At 43.8% G+C, this 10,448-nt stretch overlaps 1 non-coding gene across 1 annotated transcript; it reads right to left on the bottom strand.

Annotated features, from left to right (window-relative positions):
- Positions 1-4,489: 4,489 nt before the first annotated feature.
- On the bottom strand, positions 4,490-4,571 carry trnap-agg (transfer RNA proline (anticodon AGG)). Its single transcript has one exon. It is a non-coding gene; the product is annotated as a tRNA-Pro (tRNA).
- Between the last annotated feature and the right edge of the window lie 5,877 nt (positions 4,572-10,448).

Genomic DNA, 10,448 nt, shown 5'->3' with positions numbered 1-10,448 from the left:
CCATTCCTCCGCATTTTGTATAATAGCCTATTGTGGGGAAACGTATCGAACAACTTGCTGAAACCCATATACACCACATCAACCGGGTTACTGTCATCTACCTGTTTGGTCACTTTGTCAAAAAAATCAACAAGATTCGTTAGGCAAGGCCTAACCATCACTAAACCGTGCTGACTGTCCCTGATCAGATTATTCTTTTCGAGATGGTCATAAATCCTATCTATAATAACCTTTTCCAACACGTTACCAACAACTGCAGTGAGACTCACTAGTCTGTAATTACCAGGGTTGTCTCTACGAAACCTTTTGCACAAGAGAACAACATATGCTATGCTCCATTCCACAGCTCTATTCCTGCAGACAGCGATGATTTGACGATCAATTCCAAAGGCTCATCAATCTCTTCCCTTGCTTCCCAGAAGGATCCTAGGACAGATCCCATCCGGCCCAGGGGACTTGACTGTTTTCACAATCTTCAGTATTAGACGCAAGTATCTCTGTATCTTCCTCGCCAACATTTTCATTTACTATAGCGAACACTGTCGAAAAATATTTATTTAGTGCTTCCCCTATCTCCTCTGACTCCACACAAAACTTCCCACTATTATCCGTGATTGTCCCAAATTTAACTCGCGTAATTCTTAGAGATAATGCTTTAAATATGGAACATTTCTGATGAAGAACTCGAGTTTCCCAAGTCTAATCAAATTACCAGCCTGGTTTGCAAGATAAGCTTTCTGAACTTTGAGTAGAAATTATTCCAGCAGGAAAAGCATTCATAACGTATGCCAGCAAGACCCGAACCTACATGGGGAAAAAAACCCAACGAACATCTAACACCATCGCTTTAACCACTCGGCTACGACTGCAGGCAAAGCTACAACGTCGAGCAGTGACCAAATCAGCGGTGATCTCATTGAAAGCTGCCGCTTACTTGATGAGTTAAATGCTTCCATCTCCTTTCATACCTTTGCTGTCGTTTGTAAGGTGCGAGACACCAATGTAAAAGAAGAAAAGCACAAAGTTAGGAAAAGATATTTGCAGCCAAACTGAGTCAAAATTATTTATTGAAAGGAAAATCACACTTGGCAATTTGCTAGATCTTTTTGCGAACATGACCAGCAGACGTAATCAAGGGAGCGATTGATCAGAGTATTCTTGGACATGAAACAAACAAAGGTTAGTGACATATTCATTTCTTTCTCTGGCGAACGAAATGGTCTTTCCTGATGGTTAGAATGAAAGAGATGGTTCCCAATAAACGACAGAGATTAAGTCGCTTGTAGATATACTTCAATGTGATACGATTCAATTTCAGCCCCTAATTACCCCAGAGATGGAGGGGGTGAGTTACTTTTCTTCACTCTTCAACTCCACAGCATGGAGGTAGAGACATGAAACCGCTAGAGATGGAGTTCTTGAATTGGGAACCAGCGACACTGAAGGAACTCGGCAAAAGTGAGGACTGCAGATGCTGGAAACTTGATTTTAGATCAGAGTGATGCTGGAAAAGCACAGCAGCTTCGGAGGAGCAGGAAAGTCGATGTTTCTGTTGTCAGTCTTTCTGCGTTCTGCAAACAAGTTTCGTTTTTGACTCAGATTTCGAGCAACTGCAGCTATTTGTATTATGTTAACATTCATAATGTTTTGGACAAAACCAATGACCTGCTAGCATCGGAAAATCGGCAGAAGTACAGGTACACCGATATGTTAGCTGAACAATACAACCATTCCATGAGCGGAATACGATCCGGGCCACGGTGCTGAGAGTACCGAATCTTCACATGTAAATAACAAGACAAGGCGATAGATACTATCGTATTTAGTGTAAATAAAACACCCTTTATGAACATTTTCGTTGCAGATTATTTTCAACTTGTCTTCGTAGATTTACAAAGTGGGAAAAGGCGATTCCTCCTGTGTGCATTGCGGCTAATGAGAGAGCCAACTATTCCAGTCGCAGTTTCCAACTTTGGCCCAAAGTCTCGTGTGTTCTAATGTTCCCAGGGCAAATGTCAATGGCTTTATCCTGTGTTCTTAAATGGCACAATACTGGGGCAGATGTATGACACTTCCACAACGACTTGTAACTCTTTTGAGGAACTCATGCTCATTTTCACACACAAAGGGAGACACACAGAAAGGTACCCGCAAACCGACAAGACGTCTCCGTCGTGGTGAGCTAGAATTTGAAATGGACAAGAGGACAAATGCAACTTTTTAAAAGCGGAAGCACAGAAGCGACGTCCCAGCAGGGGAGCGTCAACGTGGGGCATGGTTACAGTGAGACATTGCCCCTCGAGCCCGGTCGGACGCGTACCTCCAATCTTCTGATCTGAAGTCAGACGCATTATCCGTTACGCCACTTGCCCAACAGACACGCTTGGGTATGGCAGAATGTCGATATATAATGCCATGGACTTTCACGGAATCAGAATTAAAAAGGTGAACAAGCAGCGAAGATAATCACCAACACTGCTTCACTTCGAAGTTTCCAATGTGTGAAGCAGTGCCTTTCACTGGCAAAGGAGAAACATTTGTCCTCAGCTGCCTGCTTCAGGGTCGCCTCCTTCTCTGCTGGAAGTGTCCATCGTTTTATTCACAGTCACGACGCGATTTCATGATCCACTCCAGTGAAAACGTGTCATGGTGTCGTCTAAGCAAGACCCTGCCGAAACTCAGCGAGAGACACCTGGTCATTTCGAGCTCAGGATGTGGAATTAGTCGAGATGCGTGACACCTTTTATTGGCGCCGCCACTTCACTGCAAATTAGCGGCTCAAAACGAGCCGTTGTTAGCATCAATTTGATTTGTAACTTCCTGCAGTGCATTTGCTAAACAGGATCAGATAGATCCCATCCGGCCCAGCTGACTTATCTATTTTCACACTCTGCAGTATTTCTAATATCTCTTCCTAGTGAACCTCAATCTCTTCTAGTCTAGACGCAAGTATCTCTGTATCTTCCTCGCCAACATTTTCATTATCTAGAGCGAACTCTGTCGAAAAATATTTATTTAGTGCTTCCTCAATCTCCACTGACTCCACACACGACTTCCCACTATTATCCTTGATTGTCCCAAATTTAACTCTCGTCATTCTTTTATTGCTGACATACCTATGGAAAGCCTTAGCGTTAACCCTGATCCTATCTGCCAACAACTTCTCATGTCTCCTCCTGGCTCTTCTCAGCTCTCTTTTTAGGTCTTTCCTGATATCGTTGGAACCCTCGAGCGCTCTAACTTAGTTTTCACGTTTTGTCCTAACATAAGACTTCTTGTTCTTCTTGACCAGGGATTCCACTTCCTTAGTAAACCACGGCTCACGCGTTCTATATCTCCCTCCCTGCTTGACATGTACATACATATCTAGGACACACAGAAGCTTTTCCTTGAATAAGCTCCACATTTTTAATGTGCTCACCCCCTACAGTTTCCTACCCCACTCTACGCTTCCTAAATCTTACCTCATTGCATCGTGATTTCCCTTCCACCAGCTGAAACTCTTGCTCCGTGGAGGGGACCTATCCCTTTCCATCACGAAAGTAAACCTGAGAGAATTGTGATCGCTGTCTCCACAGTGCTCACCTACTTCCAAATCTAAAACCTGGCCAGGCTCGTTACCCAGTACTAAATCGAAAGTGGGTTCTTCCCTTGAAGGCTTGTCTACATACTGTGTCAGGAAGCCCTCCCGCACACACTGGACAAAAATTGACCCATCTATACTCGTCGTACTGTAGTGATCTCAGTCAATATTTGGATATTGTCTTGAGTGTTCCAGAGTTTTTCATTGTCCCAGAGTCCAGATGAAGTTTGTATTCCTCACGTACGGGAGCGAGAATTCTTTCAATGTCTCAGATCACTTCCTGTGCCGAGAACATCAGAGTCAATGTCCCTTCCTCTACTCGGACTGACAATTTACACTTCTTCAATCTCCTATGATTCCATTTCCTAAAGAGTTTCTCAAGATTTCCAAAGCTGGAGCCTAAATTATATGGTTTGCTTCCTAAACATTTTTCCAACTGCCAACGGACAATATTTTCACAGTATCTCTTCACAATCCTCTGGCTTGCACCACGTCCAGGGATGATAAGTCCCGTTTAGTGGAGAGAGTTCCTAGGCTGGTGAGTTTCACTTTGGTTAAGTGGCAATTTCCTTCGGTTGTTTGTAATGATGGGAGAGGGAGCGGTGGGGAATGAGCACTCTGACGAGCAGGAGGAAGTGTTGCCAATGACCAGAGTCAGAGAACAGAGGACAAGGGATGAAAGGAATCTAATGAAAAGCAGCGCTTCTGCTCAGGGCGTTCAATAACAACTGCAGAAACCCGATGTGTCAAGCAGTGTATCTGGAAAGAGAAACAGAGATAATGTTTTAAATGTGGAGCATTTCTGATGAAGAACTCGAGTTTCTCAAGTCAAATCAAATTACAGGCCTGGTTTGCAAAAACAGGCGTTCTGAACTTTAAATTGCTCCAGCAGGAAAGCATTCATAGCATAGTTAGCAGGATTTGAACCTACGTGGGGAGACCTCAATGGATGCCTAATCCATCGCCTTAACCACTCGGCCATGACTACAGAAAGCACCACCCGGTGAACATTGGCCAAATCAACCGTGATCTCATTGAAAGCTGCCGCTTACTTGAGTTAAATGTTTCCATCTCCTTTCATACCTTTGCTGTCATTTGTAAGGTGCGAGACACCAATGTAAAAGAAGAAAAGCACAAAGTTAGCAAAAGATATTTGCGGCAAAATTGAGTCAAAATTATTTCTTGAAAGGAAAATCACACTTGGCAATTTGCTAGATCTCTTTGCGAACATGACCAGCAGAGGTAATCAAGGGAGATATTGATCTGAGTATTCTTGGACATGAAACAAACAAAGTTTAATGATATATTCATTTCTTTTTCTGGCAAAGGAACCGATCTTTCCAGATGCTCACAATGACAGAGATTTTTCCCAATTAAAGACAGAGATTAAGTCACTTGTCGATATACTTCAATGTGATACGATTCACTTTCAGCCCCTAATTACCCCAAAGATGGAGGGGGTGAGTTACTTTTCTTCACTCTTCAACTCCACAGCATGGCGGTAGAGACATGAAACCGCTAGAGATGGAGTTCTTGAATTGGGAACCAGCGACACTGAAGGAACTCGGCAAAAGTGAGGACTGCAGATGCTGGAAACTTGATTTTAGATCAGAAAATGCTGGAAAAGCACAACAGCATCCGAGGAGCAGGAAAGTCGATGTTTCTGTTGCCAGTCTTTCTGCATTCCGCAAACAATTTTTTTTTGGCTCAGATTTCCAGCAACTGCAGCTATTTGTATTATGTTAACATTCATAATGTTTTGGACAAAACCAATGACCTGCTAGCATCGGAAAATCGGCAGAAGTACTGGTACACCGACATGTTAGCTGAACAATACAACCATTCCATGAGCGGAATACGATCCGGGCCACGGTGCTGAGAGTACCGAATCCTCACAAGTAAATAACAAGACAAGGCGAGAGATACTATCGTATTTGGTGTAAATAAAACACCCTTTCTGAACATTTTCGTTGCAGATTATTTTCAACTAGTCTTCGTAGATTTACAAAGTGGGAAAAGGCCATTCCGCCTGCGTGCATTGCGGCTAATCAGAGAGCCAACTATTCCAGTCGCAGTTTCCAACTTTGGCCCAAAGTCTCGTGTGTTCTAATGTTCCCAGGGCAAATGTCAATGACTTTATCCTGTGTTCCTAAATGGCACAATAATGGGGCAGATGTATGACACTTCCACAACGACTTGTCACTGTTTTGAGGAACTCATGCTCATTTTCACCCACAAAGGGAGACACACAGAAAGATACCCCCAAAGCGACAGAGGTCTCCGTTGTGGTGAGCTGGAATTTGAAATGGACAATCGGACAAATGCAAGTTTTAAATGCAGAAGCACAGAAGCGACGTCCCGGCAGGACTTCACACGGGAGCGTCAACGTGGGGCACGGTTAAAGTGAGACATTCCCCTTGAGCGAGGTAGGACTCGAACCTAAAATCTTTTCATCCGAAGTTAGACACGTTATCCATTACGCCACTGGCCCAAGAGACCTTCCTGCAGTGCATTTGCTCTACCACTCGGCCATGACTTCAGACAGGGCCGGACCCTTGAGCATTGACCAAATCAGCCGTGATCTCATTGAAAGCTGCCGCTGACTTGAGTTAAATGCTTCCATCTCCTTTTATACCTTTGCTGCCATTTGTAAGGTGCGAGACACCAATGTAAAAGAAGAAAAGCACAAAGTTAGGAAAAGATATTTGCTGCCAAATTGAGTCAAAATTATTCATTGAAAGAAAAATCACACTTGGAAATTTGATTGATCTCTTTGCGAACATGACCAGCAGAGGTAATCAAGGGAGCTATTGATCTGAGTATTCTTGGACATGAAACAAACAAATGTTAATGGCATATTCATTTCTTTTTCTGGCGAAGGAACCGATCTCTCCAGATGCTCACAATGACTGAGATTTTTCCCAATTAAAGATGGCAAATAAGTCCCATCTCACGCTGACACCATCGTGAGCGCTGATGTTTCACAATGCCACAGAGTCAGGGTAAATTCCCGCCTCAAGCAACTGAATGTGTGGAGTTTGCACATTCTCCCCGTGGCTGCGTGCTCTTGCTCTGGTTTTGTCCCACAGTCCAAAAATGTACCGGTTAGTTGAAATGGCGGTGCTAAATTGACGGGGTTAAAGGAGAGGAATGCATTTGGGCTCGGGCGGGTCGGTGTGGAGTTGCTGGGCCGAAGGGCCTGTTTGCACATTGTAAGTATTCTAATCTACAGTAGTCAATGACCAAGGTACGGTGCACGTTGTTCGATGGGGCATATATAACTTTTCGATTGTTTTTATTCAAAGTTTCTTTACAATTCAAACGGGAGAGGAAGAAGGGAAATGAATGTCTCCTTTAATTCTTGCCTTCTTTTATCATTCACAGGCGGTATTTTTTCCTGTACGTTTTATTTTACACTGTGGTTACTGTTAGTGTTCTTGTAATCTCCACCGGCTGGTTTCCTCTTACCTCAATGTCCCTCATCTCTATCCAAACACACTTTCCAACCTTATCTCCTGAATCAAAGTAATCTGTAACCATTGCATAATTGTCACGGAAACTGGGCTTTTCACACGCCAGTGTATGTCATTTCCCAATATTAATTGATCGTTTACTGTGTTGCAGTTGCGCACGAGAGGAGGTAAACAAAATAGAGGCCGGTGGTCCTGGGATTCAAACGAACGTAATTGCAGCTAAAACGCAGATTACTGCACACAATGCGATCACGGAAGCATGCACCGAACCGTCAGGAAGCACACAATAAGAACAATGCTGGAGGTCATGTCAGGAACAGGACTAGTAACACAACAGAAATACATCTCTTGGGTACTATTTTGGACGTATTTCTCAATGAGCTATCGTGTTTTACATATGTTCCATCGGGAGGTACCTCACACAAGGAAGTAATCAGTGCTGCAGACGGTCATATAATCCGAGTTCCAAGTCCTGGAGTCAGAGACACTCAGTGCCCTGTGTGTACCTACAAGGAACAACTGTGCATGGGGTTTACACGGTAACTGAACTGCATGAATGCAGCTCGATGGTCGTCTCTCTGCTTCTCCTCTATAGTTTTCTGTGCAGTCCCTGCGTCCAATCTTGTCAACTACGTTTGTCCGGCACAAGATGGGCATTGGTCACTTGTCTCTGAGAGAGGCTGTTGGTTTATGTGTTGTCATACTTCCGAGTGTAAGAAGGAAGCTGGCTGTCAGTTCCCAGAAACTTACTTTAATAAATGGAAGCGTGCTTTTTAACTTGCCGCGTGGCATATCCTCGTTGCGAAGTACGTGCACTGCGAATCACGTTGCGGGACTATCCAATTTTGGCAAAGAAGTAAATGGTAGCAATACGGACAAATGGCAAGAACTACAAATTCGATTAGAGCAGCACAAGGTTAATCTGACAGGACAAACAGAAGGCAGCCAGAAGATTTCTAGGTGTAGGGCAATCACCCAAGGTATGAAAGTCTGTGCATCAGTAGAATCTGGGACCAAAGTTGTCTATGTTGGTTATTCATATTCCAGACGTTGTTCCCCGTTTACTCTGAAAGTGAATAGACATAGTTATTTCACCGTTATTTCGAAAGAAGATCCTGCATTGAATCTTGTCAACGTTTTTTGATGCTGTGGCGAAAAGGTGGGCAATCGCGATGTGAAATGTTGCTATACTTTCATTTCCTTCATTACTGTCCTGGTAAGGGAGAAAGGTGATTGGCTCTCTCGATCAGATGGGGGCACCGGCGCATTGATGGCTTAATTTAATCACGGATATAATTGGAAATGTTCACTTGTAATGGTTCGTTGTTGTGTTTTGTTTTATGATACTGAAGCACCTTCTGGGACTTGGCAATACACTAAATCTCCAGTAGGTTTGGAATTGCCTCGCTGTTATTTGTGCGAGCAGTTCATGTCAGAGACGACTCACAGTGCCTCACAGACAGCACTTAAGCTTCGGTGTTTCTGATCATGATACTGACTTTTCAGTTTTGAGTCCGTTCCACGATAAACGCTGTCAGTTTTTGCATTCGTTGGAGAGCAAAGTGGCTAATGCGATATGTGAGGTAATTTTCTTCAGCCAAAATCTTTGATGGCGAACATGGGAAAGTATCAAGAAGAATGGTCATTGGCAGCAAATATCCGTAAAACCTTCATCTCTGGATCGGTCGGGCTCATCCACCCTCCAAACAAAATAGCCAAACTCGCTGACTGAGTAACAAACATCATGAGTTTTTTTTGCAATTGATGTATTCAAACTGTTTCCGGTGGCTGGAGCATCTCAGACTTGTCGAGCATGGAAACAAATCCCGTGATCCAACTTGCCCTTGCCGAATAGATAACCTAAATTAATCCATACATATCTGCCAATATTTGTGCCTTATCTCTCCGAGGTCTTCCTGTCTATACACCCATTCAGATGCCTTTGAAATGTTGTGAGTGCACCATCCTCTACCACTAAATGTGGCGATTCATTCCACACACACAAAAGTTCTGTGTGAAAAGACATGTGTCCTTCACATCCCTTTTAAATCTTTCCTTTCTCACATTAAACATTTACTATTTAGAAATGAACTCGCGTGTCTTGTGAAGAAGTGCTCCCTGACTATTTACTCTGTCTGTCTTCCTCATGATTTTATAAACTTCTGTGAGGCCATCTCTAAGCCCTGAAGCTCCTGGGAATCTGACGAAGCCTATTCAGTTTCGTTCTCATGTCCAAGCACGGAAAACCTTGAAAATCCTTGTAAAGGTTTTCTAAACTTACACTTGCAAGAAGTGTGTCCAGCTGCAGCACTTGTTTGACCGCGTGGCCACTCTGGAGCTGTGGGTGGCATCACTGTGAAGTGTCATCAATTCTGGAGAGTTATATTGCCTCCCAGGTGCTCAGGCTAGGGATGTCGCCCATTGGCTGAAGAGCATTCGAAAAGGGGATCGTGAACAGCCAGTTGTCTTGGTGCATACAGGCACCAAGGAAAAAAAAAAGAGATGAGGACGTGCAGGGAGAATTCAAGGAGCTAGGAGAGAAATTAAAGAGGAGGACCTCAAAGGTAGTACTCTCAGAATTACTGCCGGTGCCATGTGACTGCTAGCGTAGAAATGAATAAAAAAATGGCACGGTGAACACGTGAGTTGAGGAATGGTGCTGCAGGGCGGGTTTCAGATTTGTTGGATTTTGTGACCAGTTCTGGGGAATGTGGAACGATAAGAAAATTGACGATCTACATCTGAACCAGGCGGGAACGTATGTCCTTTCGGGAGTTTTTGCTACTGCTGTTTGGGAGGTTTTATACTAATGTGGCAGGGGGCTGGGAACCACAAGAGTAAACAAGTCGGCAGTGAGGTGGAAACTGGAAACGCTAAGAATCTGGAAGATAGCATTAATAATGGGAAGAGTAGGCAGAGAGCAGATGAATGCAAAAGGACTGGTGTCCTGAAATGCATCTACTTTAATGCATGGAGTATAGACAGATGAACTTAGGGCTTAGATTGGTGCCTGGGAATATGACGTTATTGCGATCACAGAGATTTAGTTGAAGGAAGGGCATGGTTGGCAACCAAATGTTCTAGGATATAGACACTTCAGACGGGACAGGGAGGGAAGTAAAAGGGGAATGAGTTGCATTGCTGGTCAGGGATGATATCATGGCTGTGCGAAAGGAGGACACCATGTAGGGCTTGGGTCGTGAGATGGAGCAGTGAAATAAGAAGGGTGAGGTCCGATTTTGGGGGCTGTATTACAGTGAGCGTGAGGTGTAAGAAAAAATAGTTAAACAGATCATGGAAAGACGTAAGGCAATAATTTAGTGTTGATTGGAGATTTCCGTTTTCCCAACATTGATCCGGATACTCTTAGCGTCAGAGGTCTGGATGGGATA

This window comes from Chiloscyllium punctatum, chromosome 52 (assembly GCF_047496795.1).
Source record: "Chiloscyllium punctatum isolate Juve2018m chromosome 52, sChiPun1.3, whole genome shotgun sequence".
NCBI lineage: Eukaryota > Metazoa > Chordata > Chondrichthyes > Orectolobiformes > Hemiscylliidae > Chiloscyllium > Chiloscyllium punctatum.
The sequence above is the reverse complement of the archived record's forward strand: the minus strand, read 5'-3'. Positions and strand labels throughout refer to the sequence as shown.